Raw genomic sequence first — 20198 nt, 5'->3', positions numbered from 1 at the left:
TATTTGTTTGAACATATTAATAATTTTTTTTAGAAGTCTGAAAAAAAGATTTCAGGGCTGTTCTGTGGCACAGTGGTAATGTACTATTTAAGAGAGGCCGAATCCCATGTGGTGACCATTGTTCAAATCCCTGGCACAGTCAACTAGAAACATGCTGGGCACATGCACAAGTGCCCAATATTTCAAAAAGCTGGACAACTGAAGGAAGAGGATCATAGTGTAACCAGAACCTCTGGATGGCTCTTAGCTCTTTCTCTCTCTCTCTGGCCCTCGTGTGTGTACATGCTCAATAATGAATAAACAGAAAACATTAAGTAGCTGTTCTTAAACTCTATTATCTTGATCCACTATTGTCTGTAGTTTCTCTTGTTTCCCCCCCCCCTCAGGTTTTCATGTGTCTGGTTATTTATCTTTTTTTTTTTTCAGAGATTTTTGCTATAGGGCATGTGCACTTGCCAGAGAGACAGAGAGATAGAAAGCGAGAAATCACCCTCCGGGGGGATGGCCACGCCGCAGTCCTCCTCCATTCTCCTCTCGGGATCTTGGACGCTCACGCATATGCACCCAGCTTGAGTTTAAGTCACCAGGTCCAGGACTCGAACCACAGTCGACTACATAGGAGTTCAGCAACATAGCCATTATGCTAACTGCTGGTCCCTGGTTATTTATCTTTGACTGAATAAGCATTTTATATGAAACCTTGTAGAGATCATTTGAAGTTTAAGATGTGATCATCTTTCTTCAGTGAATATAATCATCCCTAGTATCCATGAGTGATTGATTCCAGGATCACCTCCCCCATAATAAAAACATGAGGATGTTTAAGTTCCTCATATAAAATGGTGTAGTATTTGCATATGACTTACCCATATTCTATAATATATTTTAAATTAATCTAGATCACTTATAACAACTAATACAATAGGAATGCTACAAGTATAAATAGTTGTTATACTGTATGGATTTTTATTTGCATTATTTTTATTGTTATATGTATTGTTATTTCTTGTTTGTTTTTTCAAATATTTTCAATCAGAGTTTGGTTGACTTTGCAAATGCAAAACCCTTGGATATGGAGGTCTGACTGTATTTAAGTTTGTTTCAATGTACTGATAAGAGCACTGCCAATATTAGATCACCTTAATCTCTCTGAGGATTGAGAAAATTTCAGGTGGGCTTCAATCTCCATAAGGGATATTCTATTCCCAGTTCCTTTACAGGAGTAACTTGATTAAACTTTTAATGATTTAAGTCTAAAACCTGAGAGATATGCTGTCTTCCCTCTCATCTAGTGGACACTGAACTCCAACTTGGCCATGTTGGCCTATGAGTCTGTCAGCAGCTTTGCTCAGACATCAGTCACCTCTTCTAGAATCAGCAAAATACTAAAAGGAATACAGTCTCAACTTCCTAACTCACCTTTCCTAGTTTCTTTCTTCTTTATTATAATTTTCATTGCTTTATTATCACTCCGATAACTTTGAGCCAATTTTAAAAAATTTTTGGTTTGACATTTCAATTTATTCTCACTGAAATAATTGGTCTTAATAAAAAAAACTTGCCATTAAACATAAGTTGTACCTATTAACTCTGAGTTACATTAGTAAATGTTAATATTAGTTTAAACTATTAATAACTAAATTAAAGAAGTAACACATAGACCAATGATAAGTATCTGTAATGAATTACAGGGACTCCTCATTTAATGACTGATTTATGTTCCTATGACTAGGTCATTAAATTATTTGGTCGATAAGCAAGGAGCTTAAAAGCAGATATCAGGCCAGGTGGTAGCACAGTAGTTAAGACAGTCAGATCCCACCTGATAACTACATGGTTCAAGGTCCTGATATGGCAGCTTGAAAACACACTGGGTGTGTGTGCATGCATGCCCAAAATCATGAGAGGAGAATGGAAAAGGATTAAAATATGGCCATTCCCCAGGGGGTGCTCTCTTACTTTTTCGTTCCCTGCGAGAGCACACATTGTATAGCAAATTAAAAAAAAAAAAAAAAGGCAGATATTTTGTGGTATGTTATAGCACCATAAGGTAGTGTCACCAGAAAGTGACAAGATACACCACAACACATTAATATTAGGTTGATGCAAAGTTATTGTGGTTTTAGACCATAAATTTTTATTTCAGTTTTTAAGAGATTTTTGCTATAGGGCACATGCACTTGTTCGAGAGACAGAGAGACAGAAAGCAAAAAATCGCCCCCTCAGGGAAGATGACCATGCCACAATACCTTCTCCTCCATTCTCCTCTTGGGATCTTGGGCATGCATGCACATGTGCCTGGCATGAGTTTTAAGCCACAGGTCTGAGACTCAAACTGAGGTCGATTATGTGGGAGTCCAGAGACATAACCATTACGCCATCTGCTAGTCCATGGACCATGAATTTTAAATCATTATAACTAGGCTCAGACACACCTTTATTAATCAAAATAGGAACCACTACAATCAACACATTTTTATCAATAAGGAATAAGTTTGTTTATTTTTTTTTTCCTGTAGCATAAAAATCCATGCTTTGGGATTCTATGATCTCTTGGAAAACATCTGCTATATCCTACTGGTTGTGGAAGCCTTTTCCCTGCAAAGAGTTGTTGAGATACTTGAAGAAGTGGTAGTTGATGGCAAGAGGGCAAATGAATATGGCAGGTGAGGCAAAACTTCATAGCTCAATTAATTCAACTTTTGAAGTGTTGGTTGTACAGCACACTGTCTGGCATTGTACTGAAGCAGAATTGGGCCCTTTCTATTGACCAATGCCAGCTGCATGCATTGCAGTTTTGGGTGCATCTCATTGATTTACTGAGTATACTTCTTAGATGTAATGGTTTCACTGGGATTCAGAAAGCTCCAGTGGATCAGGCTCCATTAAATAGTGACCATGACCTTTTTCTGGTACAAGTTTGACTTTGGGAAGTGCTTTGGAGTTTCTTCTCTACCCAGCCACTGAGCTGGACATTGTCAGCTATCATATAAAATCCACTTTTCATCACACGTCACAATCAGATGGAGAAATGGTTCTTTGTTGTGTAGAATAAAAGAAGATCACATTTCGAATGACAACTTTTTTACTGTTGTTGGTCAGTTCATGAGGCATTCACTTTTCAGGCTTTTTCACCTTTCTAATTTGCTTCAAATGCCCAACAGCCACAGAACGATCGATGTTGGGTTCTTCGGTACCTTCTTGTGTCGTTTTAAGAGGATCACTTTCAATTGGTTGTTAATCAGCTTCTGGTGGCCAGCAACTATGCTCCTCCTCTTCAAGGCTTTCACCCTCTTTGCAAGACTTCTCAAACCACCACTGCTTGCAGTTCCTGGGCCAGAGGCATTGGCTGCTTTATGACCTATTTGGATCTTGCATAAGATAATCACCCAAATTTGCTTTTTGTCTAACATCATTTCCATAGTCTGTAATACATGTTAAATAAACAGCAAGTAATAAGTCATTAGCAAAAAAACATAAAGTGAGAAATGTACAGAAACACATTTATTTAAGAATGTATCCAACGGGGGCATCAGGTGGTGTGGTGGTTGAGGCACTAGACTGCCACATGGCCAACTGCAGTTCAAGTCCCAGACCTGGAGGCTTGAAATTCATGCCAGGTACATGTGCATGCATGTTCAAAATCCCAAGAAGAGAATGGAGGAAAAGGGATTTTGGTGGCATGGCCCTCCTCCCTGGGGAGGTGATTTATCAGTTTCCCTCTCACTATCTCTCCAGTGAGCACATGCGCCCTGTGGCAAAACCATATTTTTTAAAGGAATATATTCAATATTAAAAGGCAAATTTCAACAAGGCAAAACTGCAATAACTTTTGCACCAGCCTAACATATCCAGTGTAACTCATTTTTATTTATTCTGAATGCTACCATGGGTGCACAATAAAATAAAAATTTATAAACGAAATGTATAGGCTCACATGATTGCAAACATTTCATGTAGTAAATACTAACCAACCACTGGAAGGAGACAAAGACTGAGAAAGGGAATTTCTAAGACACACAGATTGAGAAAGGGGGATCCTGCACCAGAGATCTGGTCACACACTGAAGTGGTCATTAGCAGATAGGTTGTTAAGTGAGAAATAGCTGTGTAACTTAAATCTATGTACCTCAGGTATAATAAAAAAGAAAACAATTAGGTAAGAAAGCAAAATCATATATTATGTGGCACAGGTGAGGATAACATTTAAATAATGTAAGTACTGAATAGGGATCTAACTAAAATAGTCACAGAGCCAGATTTAGGAGTGAAAAATGTAGATTATAAGGAACTTCAAGAAGCTCATGGAAAATGGAAATAAAAAATATAAACTTTATTTCTTAACATAAGCTCCATTAAGTTCAAAATAATTTTGTAAGTAATATTACCAGCTATTTATGCCATCCCTAAAAGAACTGAGTGTTCTGGGAATTTAACCATGTCAATACAATCTTTTTTACATTAACTGGAGAAAAAAAATGTGTGCATTTTAAAGATGTTTTAGGATTAGGAAACAAAAAGAAGTCAGAAGAAGCCAAAACAGGACTTTAAGGTAGATGCCTAATGATTTCCCATTAAGACTCTTGCAAAATTACCTTTGTGTGATGAGAGGAATGAGCAAAGGTCTTCAGCAGAAAAATACCTGAAAAACATCTCCACTATGTGTTTGCTCATTTTGCTTTGTCTAGACCACTTCTGCCTCTTGGTATCCAGGACTTCAGTTGTACTTTGTCCTCAGGATCTTATTGGTAAAGTTAAGTGTCATCTCCTGTTATAATTCTTTAAAGGAATGCTTTGGGATCTTGCTATCACTTGTTTTAAATTTCCATGGAATGCTGCAGCTGATCTGAGCAATAGTTTTGGCACCCATTAAACAGAAAGTTTGTTCAACTTTAATTTTTCAGTTGGAATTGTGTAAGCAGAAGCAGTTAAGATGTCTATAGCATTGGCTCCTGTTCCTGCTGTTGTCAGTTCTCTTCATTTAGGGAACAAGCAAGAATTTTTTTTCCTTACAAATAAATATGGATGGTCTGCTGCTGCTGCTGGCATCATCTTCAATATTGTCTAGCCCCTTCCTAAAATGAATTATCTGTTGTGAACTCAGAGTTTATCTGGAGGCATTTTCCCATAAACTTTTAGAAAATTATCAGTAATTTCACTTTTCTTTCATCCAAGCTTCACCCTCAGTTGGATGTTTGTTTTTGCTTTAATTTTATAAGAATTCATGTTGCTCTGAAAGGATTCTTCGGATTGTTATCTTTCTTTTTACCTCAAACTAATCCTTTTCAAACATGCTACAACGAGTTAGTACAACTTCATTTTAATGCAAAACAAAAATTGATATCCATGCAGTTTTTTTATTATATGCATTATCTATAAACTTTTTGACACCACCTCTTGTATGTGGAGAAATAAAAGATAACTGGGCCAGCAGATGTTGTGGAAGTTAAGGCAGCTGTATTTCATATGGCCAACTATGTGATTTGAGTACCAAACTTGAAAAACACACTACTTATGCAGGTATGTGTGTGCCTGCCCAAAATCCTGACAGGAAAATGGAATAGACAGGATTGTCGCATGGCTGTCCCCTTTGGGCGGCGGGGGGGAGGTACTTTCTCACTTTCTCTTTGTATGTGTGTGTGTGTGTGTGTGTGTGTGTGTGTGTGTGTGTATGTGTCTATCTGTCTGTCTCCAGAGATTGCACAAGCCCTATGGCAAAATTAAAAAATAAAAAAACAACTAAACCTTCATCCTTGGAATGAACAAATCAATAGACAATGCAAAAATGAAAAAAAAAAAGTTGAAAAGTTGCAAAATAATCATATTAAGAAAGCAAACAAGAGAATTTGTTGCCAGAGTTCAAAATGATTGCCTAGAGGTGTGATGGTGGTTCTAGAAATGAGAAATAAAATTGACTCTTATAACAAGGTAGGCAAAGTAGCCTGACTCCTTAAACTGTTTATAAAATCTGTAAATTTAGTAAAAATTAAAAATATTTTAAAGATGTTATCAGAACTAAGTGCAATAAAAGAAACAGAAAGTAGAAAATAATGAAAGCTCACACCTAAAACTTAATCTATCAGTTGATCTATTACTTCAAACAATTGGTTTTCAGCCAATTTCTTTGCTATTTTTCACATGGGAAAGATATGCTGTGCTTGCTTTGAATCTTTTTAAAAATTCTAAAAAAATAAAAAAGTATGTGGTGCTCATCTGTATGCATTTCGTTGTATTAATGGCTCTAGTACATAGTCCTAAAATTCTGAAAGGAAGTTAAACTTTAATTTGGGAATTATGAACTGGTGGTATAGCTAAGATATTGTTCTAATCAAAAGGAAAAGCTTCATAAAAATAATTAAACATTTATTATTAGGTAAATTGAAGAATAGAAAAATTCTTGTCCACTGATATAGCATTATTAAACACCATGCAAACTGAGGATTCTTGTGAAACTGGGGGACCAAAGTGTGTCCTACATTCCTGGTAGAAAATAACATTTTGATCACGTTGAATTACCCACCTAGATATTTGACACTGTATCTGTTAGCCATAGACAGTGTGCTTTACCTTCTAATTAATGTATATCAAGCTTGCCCCTCAAGTACAACTCTCCAGATCCTAGACATGAGGATAAGGCACTGGTCAGAGGCCATGTTCTTTGGCCAGTCATTGTTCATCCAATCTGAAACAAAAATATTTCCAACAAGTGTAAAAGCTAAGCTTGCATAGAACATTTAAATTTTACATATGTTTGTTTGTCTACTCTAAAATGGTAATAGTCATTCTAGCCTTCCTGTTAGGGTTGCTCAAAAAAGTAATTAAGATGTTTGTCATGGATAGTGTCTACATATTACAATAAGCACAAAGGAGTTGAGTTTCATATCAAGGTAGAAACAGGGTGGTTTCAGCTTTTCTGAGTATCTACATGAATGGGTGTCATTTAACTAGAGGGAATGAACCATGTGTGTTACATAAATAAATATAGATATATTTTATAATCTTGTCATATTTACTAGGTACTTGTTATCCTCAGAAAATAAAATATGTGGGGTTTTTTTGTTTTGTTTTTTTTGTTTTTGTTTTTGTTTTTGTTTTTTGTACAATTTCCATAAAACCCTAATTCTGGATTTTAGGTAGACCTGATAAATCAGCTACATTCAGCTCCCACCAAAGTAAGTGAGTTCAGATCATATTTTGCCAGTACCATAGGCCATGAGTTGACAGGCCCCATAACATTTTTCGGTTACGTATTTTCAGTGACCACATTTTCAGTTACAGGGATTACAGATCTCATGGCTATAAAATTTACAACACCCCCGCCCCATTAGATATTGTGTTTACATCTAGCTTATTCATTTCTGCTCCCGCGTTCAGTAACTAGGGAAATAATGATGTCACTGCTCAGTGTGGTACTTAAAAACGTCTCTACTTGGGATCATGGTTTGGGAAACCTACGGTTATATATAGTAAGTTCACCTCCACCACCATAACTATTTTTTTTTAGGATTATATTTATAATTTTATTTATTTACCATTCATTCATTTTATTTTATTTTAATTTAATTTTGACCAGAACGAGACACAGAGAAAGAGAGAAGGTAAGTAAGCAAGCCACCAGGTCCAGGACTCAAACCATGGTTGGCCATGTGGGTGTGTCCAGCACCTTAACCACCATACCACCTGCTGATCCCCTCCACCACCATAACTTTTACACCCTTTAGTTTTCTGGGCCATTGATAGGAGAAATAGTATCATTCTGTTCAATCTATTAATTGGGGAGAAATATAATCTTGCCAATTCCATTATAATCTTGCCAATTCCATAATAAGAATTTTTTAAAACAAATAGTACCAAGGTGGAAAAACCACCTTCCCTAAAAATGGGATAGCAGTCTTTAGTTGACAGTCTTTCAATGAAATAAATAATTGAGTACTCAGTTCAGCTCAGCAATCACTTGCCTAATATATTTGTGTTCTTAGCTTTCAAAACTATTTCACTGCTCTTCTTTTTTCAAACTTGTTACACTTCCTACTGCCCTCTCTTAGCTTTTGATCTGATAAAATAATTTGTTGAGAAAATAGAAGCAATTGGATACTAATTCCACTATTTTCCCACTATCAAACTTACCCACACACTTGTCTTACTGTCTTTCCTTGGCATCTATAAATGAAAGGTCCCTGTTCTGGCCAAAGGCCAACCCTTACACTCTAACTCCACTCATTCTCAATTTCCCCCTACCTCTTGCATGAGTATCTTTCTGTCTGCTGGACCATGATTCTCATGGTCTACTGTCTCCTAACTTAAAAAAACCTTCCCTTGACCCTTACTACCTTTTTAGATATTGGCTCATTTCTCTCCTTCCAGCCACCAGTTTATGTGATATATTTCAAAAGGAGAGAGTAGCTGAGAGCTCAAGGGTTCACAGTATTTGTGCCCTTTACTGGGAATCTACAGTTTGCTGTCTCTGTTTGCTTATCTTTTATTCTCTCGGTGAACTTCTGTTTCATTCCACTCCGCTAAGACTGGTTTGTCAGAGTTCCTAGTAATCCCATCTAGCTACATCTTGTAGACCCTCCACCTCTTAACAACAGTAATACAGTTAAGTTTGCTCTCCTTCTTGAAATACTGATTTTTCCCAAAAGCAGAATCTGAAACAAAGACTTGGATGCAGATGGTTTATTTGGGAAAAGAGTCCAGGGAACTGTGAGAGATAGCAGAGAAAGTAAGAAAGTCAATACAAGGTTGTGTTTTGGGGCTGGCCACAGTTGTAGGCAACTGGTGCAGCTAGTGCTTGATTCATGAGACTTGGAAGAGTCTAACAAAATATGCCTTAGAACTTCCTGCCTGGGGCATAAAAGAGGAAGCATATTTCTATCAGATCTCATCCTCCCAGAACTCAAGGGTAGCCCCACAAACGTTATCTTTCCAGTTCCAGCCCATGCATAAGTGCCAGTAGATTCCTCAGGATTCCTACTCCACAGGCTTGAGAAACACCACTGGGAGGGGGAGGTACCTGGTTTTTACCTGAGACAGGCACTGTCCCATTACACCTGCATGAAGCTGTCATGGGCTATGTCATTGCAATAGTGGCTGTAGTAAAAATTGGACTGAGATGACTGTAAAGAGTCACAGGCTTCCTGACATCATACTTATCAAACACCTAGTAGTCTTATCAAGCACCTAATAGCTCTCTGCTTCACATCTACATGTTGATATTCCCCATGACTCTGTCCTGGACCTGCTGGTCTTGTAAAATACAATCACTCTCTCAGGTGACCTCACTCAGCCTCAGAAATGCAAATAAAATCTATTTGACTCCCAAATCTAGCCCTGACCTCTTCCTAGAACTCCAAGTCTTGTGTATGAAATGGTCTGTTTGACAGGTGTCCAGATGGAGTCTAAGATGCACTTTGAAATTAACACAGGCAAACAGTGTTTGTTTCTACTCAAATCACTGCCAACACCACTGCCCGAAACCTTTTCTTTCCCAATCTTTAGGATGGATCAACACCAGCCAATGTTCAAACCCAAATAAGAGTTAGTCTTTATGCCTATATTCGCCTCTTCCCAATTCAGCAAGTCCAGTGGATGCATCATACAAAATGTACACTCCCGTTCTCATCTCTACTACCTCTGCCTAGCTCAGGTCACCAGCTCTTGCCTTGTTTCCTAAGTGTCTCTTGCCCTCTTGCCTCCTGACACTTCATTCTTCCTACAAAGTATCCAGAGCACTCACCTGCTAAAAGTCACCTTTATATTAACATCCAAATTGCTACCACCTGACCAAGCACTATGTAATACCCCAGTCCAACCTGCTCTCATCTACTTTCTGTTCCTCAACCTTACCAAATTTAGGGTTAACAGATGCCTGGAAGGCTCTTTCCCATGTTTTTGCATGGCTGACTCCTTATTATTTAAATCTCAGCTAAAGTACAACCACTCAAAGAGGCCTTCTCTGAGTATACACACTAAATAGTCATCTAAGCTTTCTAGTGTGTCACCTATGTTACTTATCTGCATAGCACTTATCACTGACATTTTTCTCGTTTACCATTTCTGTTCAACTAAAATTTCAACTCCATGACATCAAAGACTTTACCTGTCTTTCTAGTGAGGACAGTGCTGCCCATAGTAAGTAGGTACTCCATAAAATATTTGTTATAAGAATGAAAACAAGTGAAAAGTTTAAAACCACATGCAGAACAAACATCAGGTTTTATTCTGTAGAGATTTTGCAATTTGAAAAGAGATACAGAAAAGATTGAAAGTAATTTTTGAAATTTATCCAACATTTTAAAAATTTGCTATAGGGATATATACATTCATGGGAGAGAGACAGAGAGAGATATGGAGAAAGAGAGAGAAAGAAAGTAAGAAAGAACTCCCCTGAGGGAGATGGCCCCTCACAATCCCTTCTCCTCCATTTTCCTCTTGGGATTTTGGGCATGCGTGTATCGCCGGAGTATTTTCCAAGCTGCTGTGTCGGAGACTCAAATCACATGGTCAGCCATGTGAAATCTAGCTACCATAACTACCATGCCACCAGCTAGCCCCTAAATCTAACATTTATAATTTTAAAATATAATTCTGTACCCCTAAGGACAAATCTGAATTCCACTACTTATGTATTTTAGGACAAAGTACTAAAGCTGAATTTTTTAATCTGTGAAATGAGTGTAATAATGTTCATCTCATAGGACTATTGAGAAGATTGAATGAGACACTACAGACAATGTGCTGAGTACAGTACCTGATGAATGATGCTAATCATTGTCATTGTCATCATCATCACCTACATGCTCAATATCACTTCTCCATTTACTAAAGCAGCATGTCAAAATGATCATCAGTCTGGGGCCAGCGAGTAGCATGGTGGTTAAGATGCTGGACTCCTATGTGCCTAACTGTAGTTTGAGCCCTGGACCCAGCTGCTTTAAAGTCTCACTGGGTGTGCATGCATGCATTCTCAAAATCCTAAGAGGAGAGTGGAGGAGAAGGGATTGTGGCATGGGATGTTTTCTCACCTTTACCCCTCTCCGTCTCTCTCTGGCACCCTATGGCAAAAACCTAAAAAAAAAAAATTAATCCACTACTCATTTTATTTCTCTTCATATGAGTTTCCTCATTTTCATCCTCACCTTATCTTCATCTCAGACTCATCCCACTCTCAACCTAGCTTCTCCTTGACTTGTCTTTCCCAACCTGGTGCCATAGTTAGGGAAATTATTAAAGGCAAACACCATTATAATCATCACTCAGGTCAAGAATTAGGCCTGGAAACCCACTATGTGCTCTCCCAACCCTATCAAACATATATCTCCTTCTAAAATTAATCACTCCTTGACTTTTATAATAACCTCTTCCTAATGTTTCTTTATGATGTTATCACCCAAGTGTGCACCCTTCGACTTTACAGTTTACTCTTACCCAGTTGTTTGCTATTTCCTTTGATTTCCTCACATTTTATCTGTTGAAGACCCTGGACAATTTTGTAGTGTTTCCAACAGTGTAGATTCTGTTCATGGCACAATTCAATATGTTTCTCTGTCTTCTATACTTCTAGCAAATTGAGCTCAGATACTTGATCAAAAGCAGATTATATTCCTGTACTAAGCGGGTTGTTGTCTTGTCTCTCTTTTATGGAGTCATCATTCTCTAGATGTTAATTCACAGGGTTGCAAAACGGAAATATTCTACTTCATTTTGTTTTCATTAGTTGTAAAAATTGTTTAAAGAGATTCTTCTTTTTCTTTTTTGTTTTGTTTTGTTTTGCTATAGGTCATGTGCACTTGTCTTTCTAACATCCTCTATTGACTCTAGAGATGTTTTTCTGCTCCTTATTCTGGTTTTGTTTGTTTGTTTTTTTAAACTTCTTTCTTTCTTGTGTGAGCAAGAGAGAGACAGAGAGAAAAAGAGAGAGAGAGTGCAACAGGGTCCTCTTTCCAAAATTCATCTCTGGTTCATGCAAAACAGACTGGTCACTTGTGTACACTCAGTGTGCACTGGGAGGCCTCCAAACATGAACCCAGCACTTTCCTATGTGGATCCAGCCTCACAATGCAGCATGGTCCCTCCATTGTGTGTCTGGTTACCCATTTTTAAGAATAATAACTGCCTGCAGGATTTGACTTCAGTACTTTGGTGTGGCTAGTTTTTAGGTGATTAGTTTTAACTTTTTTTTCTTAATTATCATTTGCCAGAAGGCACATGTACTCACCAGAGAAAGACCAAGGAAGAAGGGAAGTGTGACACCTCCACCGCCATGGGGGAATGGTCACACTGCAATCCCTTCTCCTCCATTTCTCCCTTGTTTTGAGATTAGGAGCATGTCCACACATGCACTTAGTGTGTTTTTGAAGACACTGGGTTAGGGATTCAAACTGCATAGTTGGCCATGTGGGACCCAGCCACCTTAATCACCACAGCATTGCCTGGTCCTCTTCTTTAACTTCAAGAAGGAGGCTTGATTCATATAGCTTTTCTAACTTCACAAAGCTTTTCCTTGTTTTGGTATAATATTAATATAGCACAGTGGCTTGTGTTCTTAAATCTACTGAGTTTTGTTTCCCTCTCCCACTTTTATCTTGACCACTCTTCCTTCTCACATTTGGTTCACTCTCAGGCATTTCGCTACAGAGTGGGGCCTTGGCCTGAATGTGAGCCCTGGCTAATTATTTTCAAAAGTTCATAGAATCTAACTTCTTCAGGTATTACTATGCAGGTATTACTGACCTGCTATATTCTCAGTGAATTCCTATAGGCAATTCTGAGATCTCTTGTTCTCATGTCTGGCAGATGCCATGTAGCTTAGCTTAACTTCCTTCTGCTCACATTCTGATGGTAGGCAGGTCTTGTGGTATTTGGTTGGTTGTCCTCACTTACAAGAATTTGAGGTTTATAGAGATACATTGACACCATTTTTGGTTGCAAACATACTTCATGGCTTTTGAACTTGGCTGTTTACTTGCTCTGTCTGTTTTTATGTAGGAATTTGATTTTCATAACCATTGCCATCCTCCCATAGCATTCTTAGGAAGCTACTTACTCTAGGCAGTAAAGAGATCAGTCAAACCTCTCTTCGAGTCAATTGTGTGGTTATCCTACTTGAAATGATAAAAGTACTTTGTATGTACCAAAATGATCAATTTTTTAAAATAATTATTTTACTTAATTTTATTTGTCCATTCATCTATTTTAATTTGACTAGAAAGAGACACAGAGAAAAGGGGTGGGGAGGTGAGAAAGCAAGCTACCAGGTTCAGGACTCGAACTATGATTGGCCATGTCAAAGTGTCCAGTGCCTTAATCACCATGCCACCTGCTGGTCCCCCCAAAATGATCAAATTTTAATGTTAGGAAAGTGACACAAGACATAGGTCTGCTTTCTGTTAGTCCAAACTTCCTTGTCACTTTTCTTGGAGTTCTATCAAAAATAACATCATAGAATGAAGTATATTGCCCCTAATTTAACATATTCTGGTGATTATATCACTTAAATGTAAATGCTAGAGAGATTATTGAGATCTTTGTAAGTTATTGTGTTAAAATTTATGGCTCAATTTAGTACATTAATATTGTAACTGAAGTTCAGGTTCTGACTTCATACCTAAGTGTTAATAAATAGATGCACTACTAGTTTAATAAAAATAATTCAAACATTGATGATTTAATAGACCATGGCTGTAAAGAATTATTATTTAAACTTTTATCTGGCATTCTGCTCAATTTTATATGTGATTTAATTCATGACTTCCCATTGCTTTAAAACAATATTCAGGCCCAGTCATGGTGGTACAGCAGTAGTGGAATCCATAGAGAAGATAAGAGTTTGGTTCCTTGGTCAACTTGTACTAACAAAGTACACATCTGGGTGCCCACAATCCTGGCAGGTTGAAAGACTGGAAGAGGGATTGTGATATGAAACTTTGTTAAAGGTAGGCGCTTATTTTTCTCTCCATATATTATGAAATAAATAAATAAACTTAAAGAAAAAAATTCACCTAGAAGTAGTGTTTTAAGATCTCTTTGCCATGGAGCCAGCAGGTGGCATGGTTTTTAAGGGCACTGGACTCTCATGTGGCCAACCGAGCTGGCAGCTTGCTTTCTCATCCCCCCACCCCTTGCCCCACCCCCCCTCACTCTGTTCCTCTCTTGTCAAATTTAAATAAATAAATAAAGTTAGAGAAAATAATAACTAAAAATTAATTCTATTTTAAAAAAGATCTCTTTGTCAGGCCACTCTGTCAGGTATAGGTTCTTAAGCCCATAATAGGTTACATGTCTAATATTGTAACTATTAATGAGATAATAATATACAATAGACTCTCTTTTCATTTAGATTTACAAATTAGAGATATTTGCTCTTTAAAAACAATTAATGGGCTAGTCAGTGGTACAGTGGTTAAAGTGACTGGATCCCACAAGACTTACTGTATGGTTTGGGTCCTAGACCTAGTGGCTTAAAAAACATGCCAAACATGTGTGCATGCATGCCCAAAATCCTAAAAGGAGGAAAAAATGGAGTAGAAGGGATTGTAGCACAGTCCCTTTGGGAGGGTGTTTCCTCACTTTCTTTCTCCCTCTCCAGTGAGTGTACACATCCTATATAACAAATTAATAAATGATAATAATAATACTATTTAAAATGTCATCATTAATGAGTGGATGGGTTGTTAGATATATAGATACATGATAAAGCTACTATAGTAACATGTTAATGGTAGAATCTACATACTGTATATAGAGATGTTTATCATAAAATAATTTAAATTTTATGGTATGCTTAAAAATAGTTATAATAAAGTACTAGCAAAAGTGTCATCATAAACTTTAAATCTATGAAAGAGAAATGGAAAACATTTTCTATTTCATTATGTAAGTTCCTTTTTTAAAACCTAACAAACTATGAGATTGAAGGAATTATATTTTTAAAGTTTCTTTCATGTGTATCTAAGCACATTTTAACAACTTTCATGAAATGAGAGTTTCTCAAAAACAGGTTGTAGCTGTTCTTTATAGAAGTTCTCTATCCAAAATAGTTTCAGGAAGGTTTCTTTGATACAGGCTAAAAATAAAAACCATATTAAATTTTTTTTTTCTTTCTGAACTGGGTGCTGGAGGATGCTTGTATAGACAATTCTTTCTCTCCATCCACTCATGCACCCTTCAGGGCTTGGGCTTTTTAACTAGAACAGGAAGGATGCATTGGGTTGGGGGCATAGGCTCTAAGATTTTAAAGGGATGTCAGCTTTGCAACCTGCTCCTAGAAATGAGCTTACTTCTCCAGGATTAAGGAAATAAAGGCCACTACCTAAAATGCTAGACACAGATTTTTCTCTGCATGGTGCTTACATGCCTGAGTGTCCAGAAAGTGAAGGAAGAGGCCATTCTTCTAAGTCTTCATAAAAGTCAGGTCAACTGTACTATCTGGAGGACTGGCAGTTTGAGGAACATCCAAAAACAGCATTCTTGGCATGGATGCTATTATTCTCAGAAAGCAAGCCTCCAGCAAAAACCATGGAGGGGTTCATTCAGCTGTACTCCTGGGCTGTCGGAGAATAGCAGAATGGGAGAAGGAAAGGTGATGGATGCCACGTGACACCGCCACAGACAGCATGGCTAGTAGGCAACATGAGGCCCCTTTGGTGGCTCACAGAAACAAGTAAGGGGTACTCAAGTTGGTTTATTGACTGGCGAGAGGTTCCTGAGAAGCAGAGCCTTAGATGGGATTCTTGTTCAAGTGACTGATTTGAGGACTGTTTTGGGGAGAAGAGTGCAAGGGTAGCAGGATAAGGAAGGGGAAGAAAATTACCCAAGAATGGTCTCTACTGGAGGTTAACTTCCATGTAAATCCACACAAAAGTTCTGGAGAGTAGACTTCATCACAAAGTTGATCCCACCCCAAGGCAAGATCAGTCTTTTTATTTCATTTATTTATTTATTTTTGAGGCTCAGTCTTTTGTATTCTTTATGTCAGCTTGTGATTTGCTCCCAACTGTGGAGGATTAAACTAAACTTGCTAAATGAAGAGGCTCCTGGAGGGCTGTTCTTTGGAGAAAAGGGAAGCTGTGCCTTGTTAAAATCCAAATCTTAAGAATGACTGCCTAGCCTATGAAAAGGAGCCGGGAAGAGCACAAGGAGGTATCCACTACTACTGCTGTATTCTTCGTCGGCAGGTGGGGGTTTCAGAGTTCATGTCATTTAAGCATAAATGTAAATGTTACCCTCATTTTATAGTCAGTCCCAAGCTTGTGAGGGCAGGAATATTAACCAAATATCGACCTTAGCTTAAACATGTGGAGTAATCAAAATTTTCCTGAGATAAAGGCCAGAAATGGGTTAAGTGCTTTTCCTCTGGGAACTTGCGCTGATTTATCTATAATGTGTGTAAGCCATTAGAAAATTTTTTTATGCTTTACAATATCAAAGTGGTAGCAACAGTGTGCAAAAAGGATTCGATTCAGAGTTGGCTCACAGGGAATTCAATCCTGTTTCTACTACTTCTGTGGCTTTAAACCAAGTCTCTAAACCTCTCAGGGACTTTATTAGATGAGGCACAATTGACATTTGCTACAACCTTATTGATATATATCTATATATAGATATATTTTAATTATATTTGTGAGGTAGGAACATGACTGGCCAAAACTAGTGCAATGGCAGACACCTAGTGCTGACTGCTATTTTGTGGGTTTGCTTGGAGGACATATGTGTGGGGAAAGCTGAGTGACTTTAAAGTTGACTCCTACTTCAGGGAGGATGCTGGCTACAACAGTGTGTGTGACCAATCAGAATAGTACCAATTTCAGTAATGAGCCAACACGGCTGCTGCTTGAGTTGGCTAATCAGAGCTGCACAAATTATAATCCTTCATTTGCCTAAGTGGACTTAATTGAAGACTAGGATGGGAATTCTTTCCTTATAAAAGTTCATCTGTTAGTAAACAACCAGTTGTGTTGTGGTTGAGGTGGCTATATCCCTCATGGCCAACTGCATGGTTCAACCTGGACCTGGCAGCTTAGGAAACACACTGGCCCATGCCCCAAATCCCAACAGGATGGAGGAATGGAGGAGAGGGGATTACAGGTATGACAATGCCCCACCGAGATGATTTCTTGCTTTCTCTCACACTCCCTGGCAGGCACATGTGCCCTGTGACAAACTTTAAAAAAAAAAAGAAAAAAGAAAAAAAGCCCACTTGTGATCTCATTCAGGGATATAATGTCTTCCTCCTCAAAAACATCATGGGCTTTTCACAACTTTTCTAGTGAGTGACCATTCCTGGTTCACATCTACTTTAGTTCAGTAACAATAGAGAGCCAGGGGCCAGCAAGTGGTATTGTGGTTAAAGTTCTGGGCTCCACATTGGCCAACCATAGTTTTGAATTGGGACTGGCAACTTGAAACTCATGCCAGATGTATGTGGATACATGTCCAAAATCCCAAGAGAAGAATGGAAGAAAAGAGGTTGTGATATGGTCATCCCCCAGGGGGTGATTTCTCACTTTCTCTCTGTGTGTCTCTCTGATGGTTACATATGCCCTATAGCAAAAATCTCTCTAAAAAACAAACAACAATAACAACAAAAAACAATAGACAGCCATCCAAAATCTTCAAAGGACAGTTTTTTAAGCTGGAAAATATCTTTATAAAAAGATGAACCCAGTAATTCTGTGTGTAACTGCCTGAAGAAATGAAAAGCACAATAAATCAGGCTTGTGGTAGGAGCCTGATAGAAGACAAAGGCCTTCTTTGTCTCCTCTCCCAACCAGCCTAAGTTAGAGTCCCCCAAAGAACTCTCTAAGCACCTTACATTTCTATAATGTTTTCAGAGTTCATTTTATTCACTAAAATTTACTTTGCATAAGGGCAGGAGCTGTACCTGTTGCATACCCAGAGCTGAACATGATGTCTGGCAAATATTTGCTGAAGAAAAATGAGAGTTTTGAATAAAATAGAGGAATGTGTCTGACTTCAGTAGATACTTTTCAAGAATAAGTGACAGATCTTGACATCTAGTAAAGGGAGTCACAGGTAACTTTAAAGCTTTAATTCTGAGAGGACAATTTTAAGCAGTTGGGAGAGTAATTTTTCTATTACTGTGAAAGAAATTACCACCATCTGTTGGATGAAATAATGCGCAATTTGGGGGACCAGCAGTTAGCGTAATGGCTATGTCGCTGGACTCCCATGTAGTCAACCGCGGTTTGCGTCCTGGACCCAGTGGCTTAAAACTAGCACCGGGCGCGGGTGTGTGCGTGCCCAATATCCCAAGAGGAGAATGGAGGAGAAGGGATTGCGGCGTGACCATCCCCCCGCGGGGTGATTAAAAAAAAAAAATGCGCAATTTCTGTGGATCCAAAATCCAGGGACAGCTTAGCTAGCTCTGCTCAGGGTCATCTCAACTTCAATAAGGTGTCAGCCAATGCTGATATTCTCACTTGGAGCTTGCAGTCCTCATCTAAAGTCATTCAGATTATTGGCAGAATTCCATTCCTTGTGATTATAGGACCAAGGCCTTCAGCTCCTAGAGGCTGTCCTCTCCCTAAGTATATCACAGTATGTTCACTTGCTTTTTAAAGGTCTACAGGAAAGTATCTTTCCTTGTTCAACTCTCCTTTTTCAGGGAAGGCCTGTACCACATTTTAAAGGTCTCACCTGATTAGGTTAGAGCCACAAGAATAAACTCAAAATTAACTGAGAGGTCAGCTGGTCACATGATGTTTAAGGTGATCGGATCCCTCTTGACCAATTGCATGATTCAAGTCCCATACCAGCGACTTGAAATTCAACACACCAGGCATGTGTGTGTGCATGCCCAAAGTCTGGAGGGGAGAATGGGGGATAAGAGATTGTAACATATTCATTCTCCCTGGGAGGTGTTTTCTCACTTTCCCTTTCAGTCTCTCTCTCTGGCAAGTGCACACGCCCTGTAGAAGTTTTTTTGTTTTTTGTTTTTTTAAAAAGTCAACTGATTAGAGACCATAATTACATCTGCTAAATTCTTCCAGCTTTGCCACATTCTGTTGCTTAGAAGCGAGTCATAGGCTCTTGAGGAGAAAATTACCCAAAACAATGGACAGTGGTGGTGGTGGTGGGGGGGGCAGGAACTAAGGGAGTCATCTTAGAATTCTGTGTTATAGTAAGTCACTCAAATTGGTCCAGGTTAATTGTTCCTGAAAGACAGTCAGCTAGTAATGGGTAAAAAGATTGAGGGGCCAGCAGTTAGCATAATGGCTATGTCGCTGGACTCCCATGTAGTCAACCGTGGTTCACGTCCCAGACCCGGTGGCATAAAACTCATGCTGTGGGTGCGTGTGCGTGTGTGGCCAGGATCCCGAGAGGAGAATGGAGGACAAGGGATTGCGGCATGGCCATCCCCCCCGGGGGGTTGATTTCTCGCTGTCTCTCTGTCTCTCTCTGTCTGGTGAGCGCACACGCCCTATAGCAAAAAGCTCTCAAAAAAAAAAAAAATCGAGGTTGGACTGTTATTTTGACAGTTGATACTGTGAGAGATTGCCCAGAGAAGAAAACAAAGGGCCAAAGATAATCTTGGTTGGGAAAGATGTTTAGTATTTAGAGAAGAGAGGATCTAGCAAAGGAGAGTGAGATCAGCAGAATATAGGAGAGAAACTAATCATGAACTCACCTAAGTAGGAATTTCAAGAGCGCCGTAGAAGTCAAATATAGCAGCAATCAGGACAAGCTTGGATAAGGCCACTCATCTAACTGCGGTAATCATAGAGAAAGCTGTCTGGTTGAGAGGTGACATCAGAATCGAGGCTGTGAGGACATAATGTGTCTGGGGATGCTAACATAGTGGAATCAGCCTCGGAGAAGTCCCACATCAGTCAAAAGGCAAGGGCAAGCCAGGAGTCTCACTGCTTCTGGAAGACAAGGAGCTTTCCCAGGCTCTTTTCATTCTACTCCACCTACACAGCCCTTGACTCACGTTCTTCTGGAAGGTGTGAGGTGGCACCAGACAGTTTGGGCTGTCTTTGGGCCTGCTGGGCAAGGAGAAATGAGAACTTTAGCACAAAACATGAGCCATCTACCAACTTAGAGAAATCTGAGGTAAGAAGCCGTTCTGCTCTCTGAATAATTAAAAATGGACTCTTCCATCTAGTTCTGTGAGCTGAATTTTTAATGATTAGTACAAATCCTTGCTTGGTTTCTTTCTGGCTAGCCCTCATTTCTTT

General features: G+C 38.7%; 1 long non-coding RNA gene across 1 annotated transcript in view; it reads right to left on the bottom strand.

Moving 5' to 3' along the window:
• The window catches only part of LOC102477689 (uncharacterized), a 29705-nt gene extending 9986 nt beyond the window's left edge, over positions 1-19719 (bottom strand). The window contains exons 1-2 of the long non-coding RNA XR_334532.1: positions 19649-19719; positions 6568-6682 (exon numbers count right to left, since the gene is read on the bottom strand). This is a non-coding gene — a long non-coding RNA (uncharacterized LOC102477689). The remainder of the gene's footprint in view (positions 1-6567; positions 6683-19648) is intronic.
• Positions 19720-20198: the final 479 nt, after the last annotated feature.

This window comes from Tupaia chinensis, unplaced genomic scaffold (assembly GCF_000334495.1).
Source record: "Tupaia chinensis unplaced genomic scaffold, TupChi_1.0 Scaffold000232_1, whole genome shotgun sequence".
Classification (NCBI taxonomy): Eukaryota; Metazoa; Chordata; class Mammalia; order Scandentia; family Tupaiidae; genus Tupaia; species Tupaia belangeri.
The sequence above is the reverse complement of the archived record's forward strand: the minus strand, read 5'-3'. Positions and strand labels throughout refer to the sequence as shown.